This window comes from Lactuca virosa, chromosome 8 (assembly GCF_052849685.1).
Source record: "Lactuca virosa cultivar CGN04683 chromosome 8, Lactuca_virosa_CGN04683_v6, whole genome shotgun sequence".
In the NCBI taxonomy this organism is placed as follows: Eukaryota; Viridiplantae; Streptophyta; class Magnoliopsida; order Asterales; family Asteraceae; genus Lactuca; species Lactuca virosa.
In genome coordinates this window covers 18,515,902-18,533,068 of record NC_136433.1, presented here as the reverse complement: position 1 = coordinate 18,533,068, position 17,167 = coordinate 18,515,902, and positions in this window count along the sequence as shown.

Genomic DNA, 17,167 nt, shown 5'->3' with positions numbered 1-17,167 from the left:
TCCTTTGCCGTCGAAAGATGTGGGTTTTGCGTTCATGAAGTCTTTATAGGAGCACTCCTTTTGGTGTCCCTGACCACTTTCCTGTAATTGAGGATGCACACCACTTCCCTGACCACCAGATCCACCGGAATTTATTTGCGACATGGCAGCAGCCACTGCAGCAGTAACAGCTGCCTGAAACATGACAGGATCAAATTGGGGAGGAGGCGGTGGTGGAGGGGTGTCGTTGTTTCTCCTGGTAGATCTCCTTCGGGGAGGCATCTTGATCTGAAATGACCAAGAAAGAGGAGGATGGAATTTAGAGATATGAAGCAAGGATATATCTCATAATAATTTTTAGAGTGTTCTACTAAGCGATAGGACAGGAAAATTACTTAAAGTAAGTAAACTATCGCTAAGGGAGGAATGAGTAGTAACACTCGGAACGGATTTTCCATGAGGTATTTGGTTCGGACTAAAATACTCCCATAGTATTTTATGTTGAACGGATATTAGGTAAGTTATAGGCCTGTTGTACACCACAGTCACTCCCAAGCACATGTTGGCCGTGTCTCGAATGAATATAGTTGATCAGGCTATATTGACCCTAGACATGACTACATAACTGCCCAGGTTTAACCACAATGCACAACACCCAAATTACTTATGCTTTGTTCTCTTCGCGATACAAATTTCGGTACTCGGGTATACTTGTATACTTTTATAAAAATACTTATATTTTAAAAGCATACTTTTAGTTTAGAGCTCTTAGGCCCCTTTAGTGTTTATAGTTGTATACCATGTAAGGTTCGGTATACTTAGTTCACTATAAACAAGGGCTCTGATACCAATTTGTCACACCCCGAAAACCGATGGCGGAAACGTTCCGGGGCGGAGTGACGTCATGTAGAGTATCACAACCAATGTACATAGCAAGCATAGTAAACACAACCATTACATTACATGAGAAAGTTTTACATTTGTTTGAAAATAAAGTACTACAAGTTTTCTTAGATACATTGGTTAGAACAAAAGTAAAGACGAGTCTTCTATATGCTCCGTCTTCTCCAAAAAAGTTAGTAGGAGTACCTGTCTATGGATGCCCTGAGAATACAAGCAGTTTTAAAATATCAGCATAAGGCTGGTGAGTTCATAAGCGGTTTGTTTTCTGGAAAAAGATTCAGTTTCCTTTAGTTTCATGAACAGTTGATATCCAAGAAAATCCCATATTTTCTTATAAAAGTAGTTTGGTTATCCCTTTATTACACAATTTGAATTAAGAAAATCCTACAAGTTTCCCTATGAAAATATGATTTGATTTCTCGTTAGATGTACCATACAACCTTGTTTATGAAAAGTTACGTTATCCCAAGAAAACCCTATGTTTTCTTATGAAAAATATTCGTTGGTTATCGATTCTGAAATGATGTGTACAAGTATCTACCATACTTGTATCGATTAAGTGAAGCATACTGAATGATTAGTATCCCGTAGTAAGCATGTTAGTTTTGACACATACACAAAACTAATAAGTAAGTAGTGAACTAGTAGTAATCAAAGACAGTTATTACTAGGAGGTTAGTTCACTAGGTTCGTTATTACTTTATCAGTAAATCTCCATTATCTAAGTTGCGAGTTCCATAACCATACGATAGACTAGATATGGCAATAAGAAGTCCATCATCATTTTATGACTTTTGTCACCCATGGACCTGACGATCCTACTGTAGCTAGCAGCTGGGTGCGGGGTAGTCAGCCCCGTATAGATCTATACACTCAAGTCACGCTCTCCCTCCAAGAGATTCTGGTTACGGGAGTAGTCCTCCACTCTCGTATTCATGTGGAGTGTTACCGAGGACGTGTCTCCAATCATAAGAATAATGAACTTTACAAGTAATAGTATAGAAAATCCCGGTTTATGAAATGACATGAAATCCTTGTGAAATGTAAAAATGTAACATATTATAATGAGTTTCACAATTGGTTTTGAAAACTAACTCCACGAGTTAGACGGTTGGTTAATACGGATTTCAATGTTTAAAACATATTGAACATGTAGTTATGTTATACGAGATAATAGATTTGAGTACAAGTTTCCTTGTACTTTTGCTTGTATTCCCCCCCTGAAAACATGAAAAACACAGAAAATGGTGTAGGGGTATGAACTCACCTGACGAGAATGTGCCGATTTAGATGCTAAGTATCAGTTTAGGGCTTGGACACGCGTGAGGTTCCTATGTAACATGAAGAGATACATAATTGTATCTAATTAGACTTTGATTTACTAAGATAGCAGGATAAAACACTCCGAGGCACGAAAACACTTCAATTCAAGCGTTAGGGATGGTACGGGTTGCATCTAAGGAGTGTAGGGCCTAGATAAGGTGTTTACTCTTCAAGTGTAAACCCTTAGGGGAGTTTACAGTTCAAAGACCACATCCCCCATGAGTTTACGGCCGTAAACTCATGGGTGTGGTGGTTTGAGTGATCCAAGGTCTCATCTTGCACATAGGAAGGATCTAGGGTTGATTCGAGGGCTTAGGAAGTGATCGGGACATGAAATGGCCTAGGAATTAGGGTTTACGGTCCTTGGACCACCCTTGGGGAGTTTACGGTCATAAACTCATGGGTTTACGGCCGTAAACCCATCCTTGTCCATGTTTGTCCATTTTCCAAGTGTTTTGGTGGTTTGTAGGCCATTCATGCAAGTTCTAGACTCATATACAAGCCATGCAAAGTGTTTAGAGCATTAAAACACCCTTGGATGGTGTTTACGGTTTTGGGAGATGTTCCCAAACCGTAAACTCAAGTTTATGCTCATTTGGACATGTTTTAGGGTTCTAAGATCATCCAAGCAAGTTTCAAGGCCATTAGACATGCATTGGAAGGGTTAAGGAGCATCAAAACCCCATGAAAGGGTGTTTACGGTTCTTGAACATTCAAGAACCGTAAACTCATGTTCATACACCAAAAGACATGATTTTGTGGTTCTAACTCCATGCATGTAAGTATCTAAGCATTAGAAGAGGTTTGGAAGGGTTTTTGGGGCTTCAAAACCCTCATTTGGGAGTTTACGGTTTTTGGGAGGCTCCCCAAACCGTAAACACGAGTTTTTGATGCATTTGAGAGTTTAAGTCATGGATTTGCATGCATGTTAGGATAAACAATTAGTTAGGAAGGATCACTTACCAAATTGGAGCTTGAAAGTGAAGATTTCTTGAGAGGATTCGATTTCTAGAGAGAGAGTAGAGAGAGAAAGTTCAAGTGTGGGAAAAGCTCAAATGGTGGTCACTCCATCCTTTTATGTGCCTAGAGTTAGTGACCCGGTGGGAATACACCCAATACCGGCATTAAACGGAGCTTAGTAGTTTACCCGGGTAAATAACCATTACCCGCACTAGTCATAGTCTAGAAATTTTCAAAAGATTATTTAGAGTGTTTTCACTCAAATAATTATTTCGTTTCACCGCATAGGAAATTATAATAATAATTCTAAATGAATTATTTAATTTGAAAGTGAATGGAAAAACCCAAAATAAAATAAATTTTATTAACGGCATGGGTTATGTTAACGGAATATCTTTCGGGTTGTCACAACTTATCCCGTTTAGGGTTTAAGAATTTCAATCATACGAACTTTCCAAGTGATAACTTCTTATTAAAATAGCGAGTTGTACAGTAGCTAACATATTGCAAGCCCTAATATTCTAAGGTTAGATGAGTTGACCGGTTCGACTTATTGACTTTATTTGACTTTAACTAGCCTGAAAATCGACGGTTGTCACACCTCACTTTGTCTGTCTGTCTGAGGGTGATATGCGGTGTTGAAGAGTAGATAATTACCCAAATCCTCATGAAACCTCTTATAGAATCTGGAAGTGAAACGAACATCACGTTCTAAAACCACTAAAATCGGAACCCTGTGTCGAACAACTACCTCCCTGATATAGACCTCTGCCAACTATTTGGCAAAAATGCTCCCAACGATACGGATGAAATGAGCACTCTTGGTCAATCTATAAATAATGACCCATATATAATCAACCCCACATTCCGTTCTCGGTAACTTCGTGATAAAATCCATTGTGATCTCCTCCCATTTCCACACGGAAATAGGTAACAACTGCAAATTTTCGTTGGGCCTCTGATGTTCGGCCTTGACGTCCTGGCAAGTCAAGCATCACTCTACAAACCATGCTATATCTATACATCTTTGTAGTCCTCGGATGGATCGAAAATTTCGGTTTATGAGCCTCCTCCAGTAATGTCTGCCTAACCCCACTAGCAACAGGGACCTAAACCCTGCCATACTGAGTCAGTAACCCACAAATATCCCAGAAAAATAACAGAATCTGGCCCCTGATCCTCTCTTACTTCTAATTTTCCTTCTTTAACCCTTTCACTTGAGCTTTCTTGATCATATCCAACAGTGGTGAAACAATAACCATCCTCAAGCACAGACCTCCGATGGGTGTACTCGCTGCCTTGCGAATCAAAGTGTCGGTTACAACATTGGCCTTCCCATGATGGTACAAGATCTCACAGTCACAATCTTTCACCACCTCCAACCATCTCCGTTTTTTCATGTTCAATTGTAGTTGATCCAACAGGTATTTCAGACTGTTGTGATCGGTATAAATAATGCACCTGGCCCCATACAAATAATGCCTCCAAATCTTGAGGGAAAAAACCACAGCCCCCAACTACTAATCGTGTGTTAGGTTTTTCGCTTCATGAGGATTCAACTTCCTCGAAGAGTAAGCAATCACATGACCTCTCTGCATAACTACTGCTCCCAATCCCAAAATCGATGCATCACAATAAACCACAAAATCATCCATACCCTTGGGAAGAGTGAGAATCGGAGCCTCACATAATATCTATCTCAGAGTCTCAAAAGCCACCTGCTGATTAGTCCCCCACCGGAATGTAACATTCTTCTTCGTCAAGCGGTTTAGAGGTACAAAAATCTTGGAGAAATCATGAACAAATTTCCGATAATAACCCGCTAGACTAAGGAAACTCCAAATCTCAGATGGTGTCCTCGGAACCTCCCTTTGAATCACCGCCGCAATATTGGCCGGATTTACCAATATACCCTTTTGGTTAACGATGTGCCCTAAAAATTGCACCTCTCGCAACCAGAACTCGCATCTGGAGAATTTGGCATAAAGCCTCTCCCTCCTCAGGGTCTCCAACACCTCGCGTAGGTGCTCCTCGTGCTGCTCCTTGGTCTTGGAGTAGACTAAAATATCATCAATAAATACAATCACCGACCGATCCAGCATCGGTTTGCATACCCAGGTCATGAGATAAATGAATGTCGCTAGTGCATTGGTGAGCCCGAATGGCATCACCAAAAACTCATAATGATATAACAAGTCTTGACGGTCGTCTTCTACACATCCTCGTCTCTGACCCTCATCTGGTGATAACCTGATCGCAAATTAATCTTGGAGAACCAAGATGCAACCTGAAGTTGGTCGATTAAGTCGTTTATTCTCAGGAGCGGATAATGGTTCTTCACCATCAACTTGTTCAACATCCAGTAATCAATACACATCCGGTGTTAACCATCCTTCTTCTTCACGAACAGTATCGGTGCTCCCGATGGTGAACTACTTGGTCTAATGAATCCCTTTTCTAACAGCTCCTGCAGCTATGTAGACAACTCATATAGCTTCGGAGGTGCTAAGAGATAGGGCGCCTTGGATTTTGGAGCCGCGCACGAAATTAGATCAATCTGAAACTCAACCTGCCTCTCGAGAGGCACACCCAACAAATCCTCGGGAAATACATCAGGGAAATCCCGAACAATGGGTATGTCATCCACCGTCCTCTTCCCCTCTTCTCTTGTATCCACCATATAAGCAAGGAACTCAGAGTATCCCTATTGAATATACCTCCTAGCCTTCATAGCTGAACAGACTGTTGGACCACGTTGAGCAGCCTCTCCACAAATAACAAGTTCTCCCCCACTTAGGCTTCAAGCCCTCACCATCTGGTGCTCACAATCAATCATAGCCCCATTGAGGCCCAACCTGTCCATACCCACATTAACCTTCGACACCTAATCAATCGAATATTTCTCGTTGAACGTATTCAGAAGACATCCCCAATAAACCCTCGAAGCACTAACTGGACGATTATCAGCAATCCTTACCTCTAACGAATAATCTAAAGTCCTCGGAGTGTCGCTAAACTTCTTGATAAGCGCAAAAAGATCGGGTAGCCCCCAAATCGAATAGAACATGAACAGTCATATCATTAACTAAGAACATCCATATACATGATCAGGTAAGACATAAGCATAAATAAGGAAATCAGTAAAAGATATGGTAAAGATACATATCAGTAACCACATCAGGAGCTGCTCGCGCCTCCTTGGTTGTCAACTGGAACACCCTGCTCTTCACCATCGGGGCCTCCGCCTTGCCCTGGAGGCCATCGGTAATCCTCAAAGTGGCTGGTACAGACGCCGCTACTGCTCCTCCTGTCAATCTCAAGCAATCAACCTTCTTGTGGCCCGTTTGATTGCAGTGGAAACATATCAATGCTCCACGAGGGCAATCCCTGCTAAAATGGCTCGTCTAGCCGCATCTGAAACAACTCCATCCCTTCCCACGAAAACTACCCCCGTGATACTTCCCACACTTGGCACAATGTCCCCGGCCTTGTTGGCCTCTCCATTGCGAATCAACAGCCTTGACCTCTTTGCCTGGCCCTCCGATGTTTGTGTCTGCACTGGTCTCTGCTTCCTCAAAAGCTCCAAAACAATCTCCCGCTCCCGAGCCATGTATATCATATCCTCGAGGGTTTTTCAACCCGACAAACTCACGAACTCTTGAATATCATCCATAAACATATCATGGTACCTGGTCTTCTTCATCTCCTCATCTGATGCATACTGCAAAACTAGTAGAGCTCGCTTCCAGAACTTGGAAGTGAACTCCGCCACAGTCTCCATAGTCTAGAGAAGGTCTTGAAACTCCCTCGCCAGTTGTGGCAACTTGCACCTCAATCGCCAATGAAAACTCAACTTGAAACCTCGTCACGAAATCATCCCAAGTCCTGGCCGCCATATTCGCAGTCCCCAAGTTGTGACCAACCTCCTACCACCAGTCACGAGCTCGGTCTCTCAAAATACAAGATGAAAATCCCAACTTCGACCCATCGGTTCAAATAACTCGTTTCCTGAGCATTCTCCATGTCAACGGTCCACCGTCGGCTAAAAATTGGGTCATTTGCCCCAAAGAACTCTGGGGCTCCACAAGTGTTGAACTCCCAAAATGAGAGAGTTTGTGCCCCAACTGGCCTGCCGCAATCTCGGTCCGGAAATCCCTTAAATGCTCATCCAAAAGCTCCATGATCCCCTCTTTGATGGTACCGAACATCACATGGTTGGCCTTCATAATACCACAAGTGATCTCAAACGTAATGAACTTACATAACCTCTCATCAATCGGTTCTAAACTAGACCCTGAACCAGAACCTGAACCAAAACCTCTTCCTCGAGTAGTCACCACCATACCGAAATATAAACATATAAACAATCAAAATATAATCGAGTGACCTCTCACTCTACAATCTCCTTAAGGTCTCCATGACCATCCTTGACTCGAGTACAGATCTTGTGCTTTCAGTAGTACGAGCCCAATACTACTTTCCACACATATTCGTACTTTCCTCAAGAATCGTATCGAATCCCCTAAGTTACTTAACTATGGAAGTCCTCACAAACTCCTTTTATAAAGAACATATATAACTTGCTACAACATGCAATATACACACAAAAATGGACCACATAGGTTGTCGAATAAATGATTCCATCCTAAGCCCACAACCAAACAAGGAACATAAAATAAGGCTAAATCAGTCATTTTAGGGCTATATGATCCTAATCGTATACAATTTTTAAAGCATACACTTAGCGATTAACTTTGCCAATATAAATACCAAATACTACATATAATCCAATCCTCCTAGGCTATAAGGCATCTCACAAATTAGGCAATTCTACCATTAGATTCCTGAAGGTATCCTTAGCCTTACTCTAGCATGCATTTCACATAACAACATACTAAACATAATACTCATGTATGGGTATTTTATGAATCACTTACTTGAGATCGACTGATTACACACGACGCACCCATTTCTTTGTAAAAATCCTTTTTTAGAATTTTTTTTTTAAATATTATCAATTCCTCAATTTCAGTCCAGACACACCTGAGAGTGTGCCCGAATCCCTTAAACAAAGGCTCTGATACCAACTTGATGATAAATTTTTTTGATTTTTAAGCCATGAAATTCATACATCATTTGTTTCAAAACCAAACATAATAAAAGTTTATCTCAAATATCATAGTATAACAAATGTCATCAATGCGAAAAGTGATAGGGGAAATTTTTTGTAGTCAAGTCGAGCCCTTCCCTTTGGAACTAGAAGTACAAACCACAAAACCGTAAGCACAAAGCTTAGCGAGTTCCCCAAAATACCACATATCATTCAAAGGGCCCGACCCAACATGTAAATGGGCCCAGCCCAACGTACATAATAATAGGCCCAACCCAATCATCCAAATGGGCCAGCCCAACATACATATATAAATGGGCCCAATCCAATCATGCAAATGGGACCAACCCAACATACATATATAAATGGGCCCAACCCAACATACACATGAAAGAATCACAAAGACAGCCAGCATCCTACACAGTATAGTGAGAAGACTCACCTCATTCTGAAGACAGAAAAATCTCACACTCGAGTTGTCCATACTGGAACTCCCCACACTAATCAATACACAATAAGACCCTAATCAGAAATTCAGGTAATAATCCACACTCAAGGATCTTGGTTAATAGATGCTCAACTTGGGGTAAAAGACCAATTTACCCTTCTACGATTAGTACTCACTCCATTTGACCTAATATCCATTTTGTCCAAAAAACCACCATTTTGGTGCTACGCCTAACATACACCATGCTCTACGCCTAGTGTAGAACCTCTGATGGAAAACAGGAACAATTCACGCTACGCTAAGCATAGCCCAGAATACGCCCATGTAATTAAGTTGTTTTGCCAACTTCACATTAAGCTCTTAACAAACAAGGACTAAACATCCAATTCTCAAATCTGGACCTAACGCACGTCCTAAGTGATAAAGTCTCTGACTTTACACCTTTGCATGGCTACAAATGACATAAGACCAAACCTTATGTCCACAAATCCTTCAAATACTGAAGAGCTCATGCATGGATGTATGGGAGTGACCAAGCTTCCATTTTTATGACTCTACATGCTTAGAAATGATAATCATAAGGTCTGGAGTAGCCCATACTCATTAAGACCAAGGTTATGGGACAAATAACATATCAACTCATGAGCTAACTAGATCTAACATAAAGGAACATCAAGATGCATGAATTATACCTCCTGGAGGTGGATGATGAAGTGCAAAGTCTGGATCTACAAATATTGGAGCCGATAAATACGTATCTGATGGATTCCTTCTTCAAGAATTCATACAAAAACACATAAAGGCTTCAAAACTCTCATAAGGTGGCTAGGGCTTCGAGGTCACTGAATGTGAGGGTGGATGCTGAGCATAGGGAGGCCCTCAAGGAGTTAGAGACTTTAAACATGGCTCATAACCCCTCAGTTATGGTTTAGATCCTATTCTCATATGCCCATGGTAGACATTTTTACGCCAGGGGTATGGCGTTAGGTCCCTCGATGGAATCTTTCACCTACACCCACCGTAGGAGGCCATTCTACGGCCCGCGTAGGGCACCTAAAATGAACAAATGTCAAAATTAAATATTGAGAAGCATACCTGAGGATACAGGTGTTACAACTAAAGCATATTTAGTATATACTTGACCCGACTTGGCATGGTCCATTTGGGTTGCATCTTCATCTCAACTGTTGGATAGACAAAATGAGAAAAAATGACACTTACGATTTGTTAATATATTATAAGTTCTAATATATTAATATGAAACCATATTATTTAATTAGTATTGATCAAGAATTAATTTGGAATTAATTTTGTGATAAAAAAGAGACTAATTAAATATATGGGGATTGATTTGTAAATCATTCATTCTTATATAGTGGGCTTATGGTTCATGATTCACTAGATTGGGCTAGGACCTATTGGGTGCTCCATGGATGCTCCTTATAACCCATGGATCATGGGGGAAATGAAAAGCCATGCATATTAGGGTTTACATGGTGTAACCCTACATGTGACACACTATATAAAGAACCTCATATGGAGTAAAATCGACCACTAGGACAAGACAATGAGGGCTAGCCGATTTTTGAGTGAAAGTGTTCTTCTCTCAAGTTATTCCAAGAGTTGTGGTGTTGTGTGAAACATTTGAGGCATCACATTTGGGGTGGTAGGCTCCCAAGGTCTTAAGGAATCCAAGCTACAAAGGTATGTCATTCTACTAGTTTTTATATTACAAGTACCCCATGCCATGCTAGTTAGGATGTAAACCTTGGAAAATTCTTATTTGCATGAATATTAGAGAAAACATAGATCCAAGGTTTCTAGGGTTGCATGTACACCTTAGGAGTGTTAGAGTGCTCAAAACCCATCAGTGATATCAGAGCATAGGCTTGTTTTCTTTGTATTTGATGCAAACTGCTTGAAAAAGTCGAGAATTCTGCAATCTGAACAGTGAACTCGCCGAGTCCACGGAGGTACTCGACGAGTCCATGACAAAATGCATCCTACTCGTCGAGTAGGTTCTTGCACTCGACGAGTAGGAGCCCCTGTGTGCAGAATTTCGAGATTTGCTACTGGAAATGGACTAGAATCATTACCCTAAACTGTTTTGGACTTGTAAAAACTGTTTTTGATGTGGTAATGATTATGCTAATCCATTTATAATGGTTATTATCAAAATTTCAAGTTTTATATGTGTTTATATGATTCTTGAAATTTTTGATATGAATGTTCATACTTATGAGTTTTAGTAGATCATAGGAATTATTTGCAAATTGTTTGTTCGTGTAATTCTTGATCTTAATGCCTATTGATGGAGTCCATAATTTGTCCACAAGTTATGGATTACCAAAAGTCACTTCTTTAAATTGTCATTAAAGAGCCATAGGTTACATAAAGTGAAGAGTCTTCATTTTAATAAACCATTAAACTCATAAGTTATGAACATGAAAGGTTTTGAATAGTTTCAAAACTTGCCCTCAAGTTTTGGAATTTGTAAAGTCCTTTAGAAAAACTTTAATTCCAAACCCTAGAGTTTTAAAAGTTAAAATTCAACCCTTATACTTTATAGTATTATAAGTTATCAATATATATATATATATATATATATATATATATATACATACATATAAGAGCAAGTCAATCTTACCGTTAGTAGGCCTCATTCACGAAGCCGGTATATAAGGGGGGTATAAGGTTGTTGCCTATAAAATGGCAGCTTAATGGGTGTCTACTCTCACCCACCGCTTCCTTGACTGGTGGAGGGTCGTTAGCCGAACGGGTAGGACAAGGACTATAATTCTCATTAAAAGTATAATGAAATATATAAAGTAACTAAACCTTTTATAAATTCTCGATCTTAGTTACTTTAGGAAAATGTGAAATTGGTGCTATCCCATGAAATTACACTTTGTACCTTTCCAAGTCGTTGGTGGAGTGTGTGTGGGTAACCGGCACACTAACATGGACTAGTAAGAGTGGCAAAGGGTGACTTAATATTTATCATAGATCGGTGGAGCGCGTGTGGGTAACCGGCACATCGATTAGGTGATAAAGATTAAGGGTACCAAGTAAATTTGCATGGTTATTCACACCTTGTTTGTGATCCTCGGCATCCTAGTCACAAACTTGAGAGGGCACAATCGAGATTTAAACATGCCATTGAAAATTTCAATGAATCTAAAAAGAATCTAGGAGTTTCAATCCAATTAAAACCTAATAATTTATTTCGTTTTTCATGGTGGAAATTGGTGAATCGTCATTCACCTACCTTCAAATATTTTATGGCTTGGATTACGACATCCCTCTTCCAAGTTATAAAGTATTGTGTTGGGTCCTAGCCTTAATATTACATTTGGGTGTCTTATTAAGGATTCTATATCTAATCTAAACTTGCCTTTCTTCTTTTCAGATGTCTTCCAACAATGATGCTTCTGGCCCAATCCCTACTGGCTCCTTCTCTCTCATGAACCTTTGTGGGAGAGTCATCTTTGATGGTTCAAACTTTAATGATTGGATCAGGAACATCAGGATGGTCACTCGTTACGAGGACAAGGAATATGTCCTCGACAAGGAGCTGAAGGAAATAGATGAGTCTACTGCTACTCCAAAGGAGATCGCTGACTTTAGGGCACATGAGAGAGTGCTACCAAGGTGGCATGTATCATGTTGGCCACAATGAAAGTTGAACTCCAAAAGTCCTATGAGGACTTTTACCCTTTTGAGATGCACATGGACTTGATGGACCGCTGCCATAAAAGTGCTCGTCAAGAGAGGTATGCAATCATCTCTTCCATGATAACAACCCGAATGAAGGATGGTGAACCCATCACGGGCCACATGCAGAAAATGCAAAGTTTTGTGGACCGTTTGCTCAAGTTGAATGTGAACTTCCCCGAGGAGTTGGCTATTGATATCATACTGCACTCCTTACCTACTTGTTATGATCAATTCCGAATGACATATCACATGAACAAGGAGGAGGTCACACTTAGCAAACTTCAAGGGCTCTTGAAGACCGCTGAAACTGGTCTTAAGGGAAAATCGGTTGTTACTACTCCTACTCCTACCGCGCGCCCCTGTTCTGGCAATCGGGAAAAGTAGAGGGAAGAAGAGGAAAACCCCTTCGAAGGGTACCAAGGGAAAGTCTCTTGATGGCTCCTCTTCAATTGGAACCAAAGGAGGTTCTGTCACTCCTTCTTCCAACCCAAAAGAAGCTCAATGCTTCTATTGTCAGGAAAAGGGGCACTGGAAACGAAACTGCCCCAAGTACATGCAAGATGTTAAGGATGGGAAGGTCAAACCTACCCATGCAGGTATTTACACTATATTGTCTAATAACTCATCACATTCTACTTCTTGGGTTCTTGATACAGGTTGTGGTATTCATATATGTTCTGGTTTGCAGGGCCTAAGAAGAAGTGAGGATGTGGAGCACGGAAAGATAAACTTGATCATGGGTAATAGGAAAGCTTCACCTGTCACCAAGATTGGAGTTTATCTTTGTTGCTAAGTAGTGGGTTAGTGTTAGATTTGTATAAGCGTTGTTACTCGTTTGAAATGGCGAGAAATATTATTTCTTTTCACGGTTTGTACAAACAAGGGTTTACTTTTTCATTTGATAATGAATGTGGTGGTATTAATGCATTTTATAATAATGTTATTTATTTTAAAGCATTACCTTGTGATGGTGTATATGAAACTGTGTCGGTTGTAGACAACTTAGGAAATAATGTATTACATATCGATTCTTCCACTAGTTTGGATAAAGCATCCTTGTGGCGTTGTCATCTTGGACATGTTAACAAGAAGCGCATAGGCCAACTCCAGAAGGCTGGAGTCTTGGAGTCATTTGAATTAAAGTCAGATGATAGTTGCGATTCTTGTTTGCTTGGAAAAATGACAAAGTCACCCTTCACTGGTACTTGTGCTAAGGGTGAAGGTTTGTTGGACCTCATACACACAGATGTGTGTGGACCCTTCAGAACCGCCACAAGGGATGCTAACCGTTTCTATGTGACTTTTACTGATGATTACAGTAGATATGGTTATGTCTACTTAATCAAGCATAAGTCAGAAACCTTTGAAAAGTTTAAAGAGTTTAAACAGGAACTGGAGAATCAGCTAGGCAGGAACATTAAGATGCTCCGATCCGATCGAGGAGGAGAGTATCTTAGTACAGAGTTCCTTGACTATCTTAAGGGATGTGGAATTGTTTCACAATTGACACCTCCTAGGACACCACAGCTTAATAGTGTGGCTGAGAGGCGCAATCGAACCTTGTTGGACATGGTTCGTTCCATGATGAGTCGAGCTTCATTACCAATCTCATTCTGGGGGTATGCCTTAGAGACTGCCACCCATATCCTTAATCTAGTCCCTACCAAGAAGGTTGTCAAAACACCTCACGAGATGTGGACTGGGAAAGTTCCCAATTTAGACCACATCAAGATTTGGGGTTGCGAGGCTTTCGTGAGTCGTGAGACTCAGGATAAGCTCGAACCTCGAAGTGAGCGATGTATTTTAAACGGCTACCCACATAATTCCTTTGGTTATATCTTCTACATACCCAGTGAGAATGTGGTCTTTGTGGCAAGAAGAGGGGTCTTTCGTGAGAGAGAATTCATAAGCCAAGGAAACAGTGGGAGGCAAATTGATCTTGAAGAACTTCAAGAGTCAAGCGGTGAAGGAACCTCAAACCCTAGCGATCAACCTGAGGAGTAAACTCCTGTTGATGAATCTGTACCTCTGAGACGTTCCACAAGAGTTAGGAATCCACCTGAGCATTACTATGGTTTTCATATTACTGCGGAAGGTGATGTATTTATCAATGGTAGGACACTGATAAATCTGGATGAGCCTAACAGCTTTAAGGAAGCCATGGCAGGCCCTGAGTCCTCCAAATGGAAAGAGGCCATCGACAACGAGATTCAGTCCATGTATGACAATCAAGTTTGGAACTTGGTTGACAATATATTGGGTCGTAAGACGGTCGGGTGCAAATGGTTCTTCAAGAAGAAGACCGACATGGATGGAAATATACACACTTATAAAGCGCGACTGGTTATGAAAGGCTTTACTTAAACTCCGGGAGTTGACTATGATGAGACCTTCTCACCAGTAACGAAGATTAAGTCTATTAGGGTTTTGCTAGCCATAGCTGCATTTCATGAATATGAAATATGGCAAATGGATGTCAAAAACGCTTTCCTTAATGGAAAGTTGGCTGGGGATGTTTACATGAGTCAGCCAGAGGGTTTTATCGATGCAAAGCACCCTAATAGAGTGTGTAAGCTTGAGAAATCCATCTATGGATTGAAACAAGCATCTCGCAGATGGAATCTTTGTTTCGATCAGAAAGTCAAAGAGTTTGGTTTTTTGAGGAGCGAAGATGAGTCATGTGTATATGTTAAGGCTAGTGGGAGTATAGTTAGCTTTTTTGTATTATATGTGGATGACATATTACTCATAGGAAATGACATCCCAACCCTACAGGAAGTTAAGTCCTGGCTTGGGAAGTGTTTCACTATGAAGGACCTTGGAGAAGCTGCCTATATCCTAGGGATAAGGATATTGAGAGAAAGGAGTAAGAGACTAATTAGACTTAGTCAAAGTACCTACTTGGATAAGGTGCTGAAAAGGTTCAGCATGCAGGATTCCAAGAAAGGTGGCTTACCAATCCAGAGCAACGCCAAACTGAGTAAGACTCAAAGCCAGAGTACAGAGGCTGAGATAGCTGAGATGAGTCATGTACCATATGCTTCCGTTGTGGGCTCAATCATGTATGCTATGACTTGTACTCGCCCTGATGTAGCCTTTTGCTTTGAGCATGGTCAGCAGATATCAAGGGAATCCGGGCAAGGCTCACTGGACTGCGGTGAAGAATATTCTCAAGTACCTAAGAAGGACTAGGGACTGGGTCCTTACCCTTGGTGGGAGTGATGACTTGAGAGTAGTGGGGTATAGTGATGCTGGCTTCCAGATTGATAGGGATAATTTTCGCTCTCAGTCGGGCTGGGTCTTTACCCTAAATGGAGGATCAATTACTTGGAAAAGTTCCAAGCAGGAAACAGTGGCTGATTCAACTTGCGAATCACAGTACATAGCAGCAAGCGAGGCAGCAAAGGAGGCAATATGGCTAAAGAACTTCATTGGAGACCTTGGAGTTGTACCAGCTATTAAGGAGCCTATGGAGATTTTATGTGACAACGAGGGTGCAGTTGCCTTAGCTAAGGAACCAAGGGAGCACGTGAGATCCAGGCACATCGACAGAAAATACCACTTCATTAGACATCGGATAGAAGAAGGACTCCTTGTGGTGAGGAGGGTATCATCGGATGAGAACCCATCAGATCCCCTCACGAAGAGACTGTGTAGGGCTAAGCATTTGCAGCATGCGAGGTGCATCGGGCTAAAGGATGATATTAGTTTTACAGATTAGATAGTTATTTCTAAAACTTGTAAAATGTAAATTGACATTTGATGATTAAATAAAAGTTGTTGTTTATTTATAAGTAAGGTGTTGCTATCTTGTGTCAATTATTTACTATTGTTTCAATTTTGCGTGTTTTGACTTCCAGAATAATTACTTTATTCAAACTCTCCACAGTCAGTCATATGTTGGAAGTAGATATGAATCAAGACTGTCATGAATTGGGTTTGTAGATGTCTAAGGTGCTAGACATAACAAATGGTTGCTACAACATTCATGAGTGCTCATAAGTTCTGAGTATTGGATTCAACCCACGCTCACTTGTATCACTTCATGGAATTTATCTCGAGTGATCGTGAGACGGTAATATCATATAAGTCTTCAAACCTAGAGATATGAGTTGTTGACTATGAGTTGGTTATGCATTGATTGTACGAAAACGCATTGGTAACTCGATGTTATAAAACGTGCCTTTGTGTATGATTCAACAAGTAGTAGAACAAGCATATGAGTCGAAGTTTATATGTTCCTTCTAGTCCTTGGAGGACTAGAAGCGATATCTGGGCCCCTCGGTGATTTTTTTGACCTATATATCGGGCCCGGTCAGAACCAAATTGATGTGTTCAGTTTAGTTCTATGTCAAAAAAATCGGAAATCGGGAAACAATCTGCTAGACATTAAGTACGACATTGTTCCATGTATTTGTCCGGCTGATATCTAGAACAGAGGATTATATGATCACTTATCTTAAATGACGCATCATCATCTCAGTTCCGTGAGACTTTGAAAGAGCTACGATTACTGGTCGTTTCCTGAAGTCATACATGTAGTTATAGTTATTAGACTTATCCAAGTGGGAGACTGTTGGATAAAGTGTCTAAGTCCATAACTATATTTAGTATATACTTGACCCGACTTGGCATGGTCCATTTGGGTTGCATCTTCATCTCAACTGTTGGATAGACAAAATGAGAAAAAAGGACACTTACGATTTGTTAATATTTTATAAGTTCTA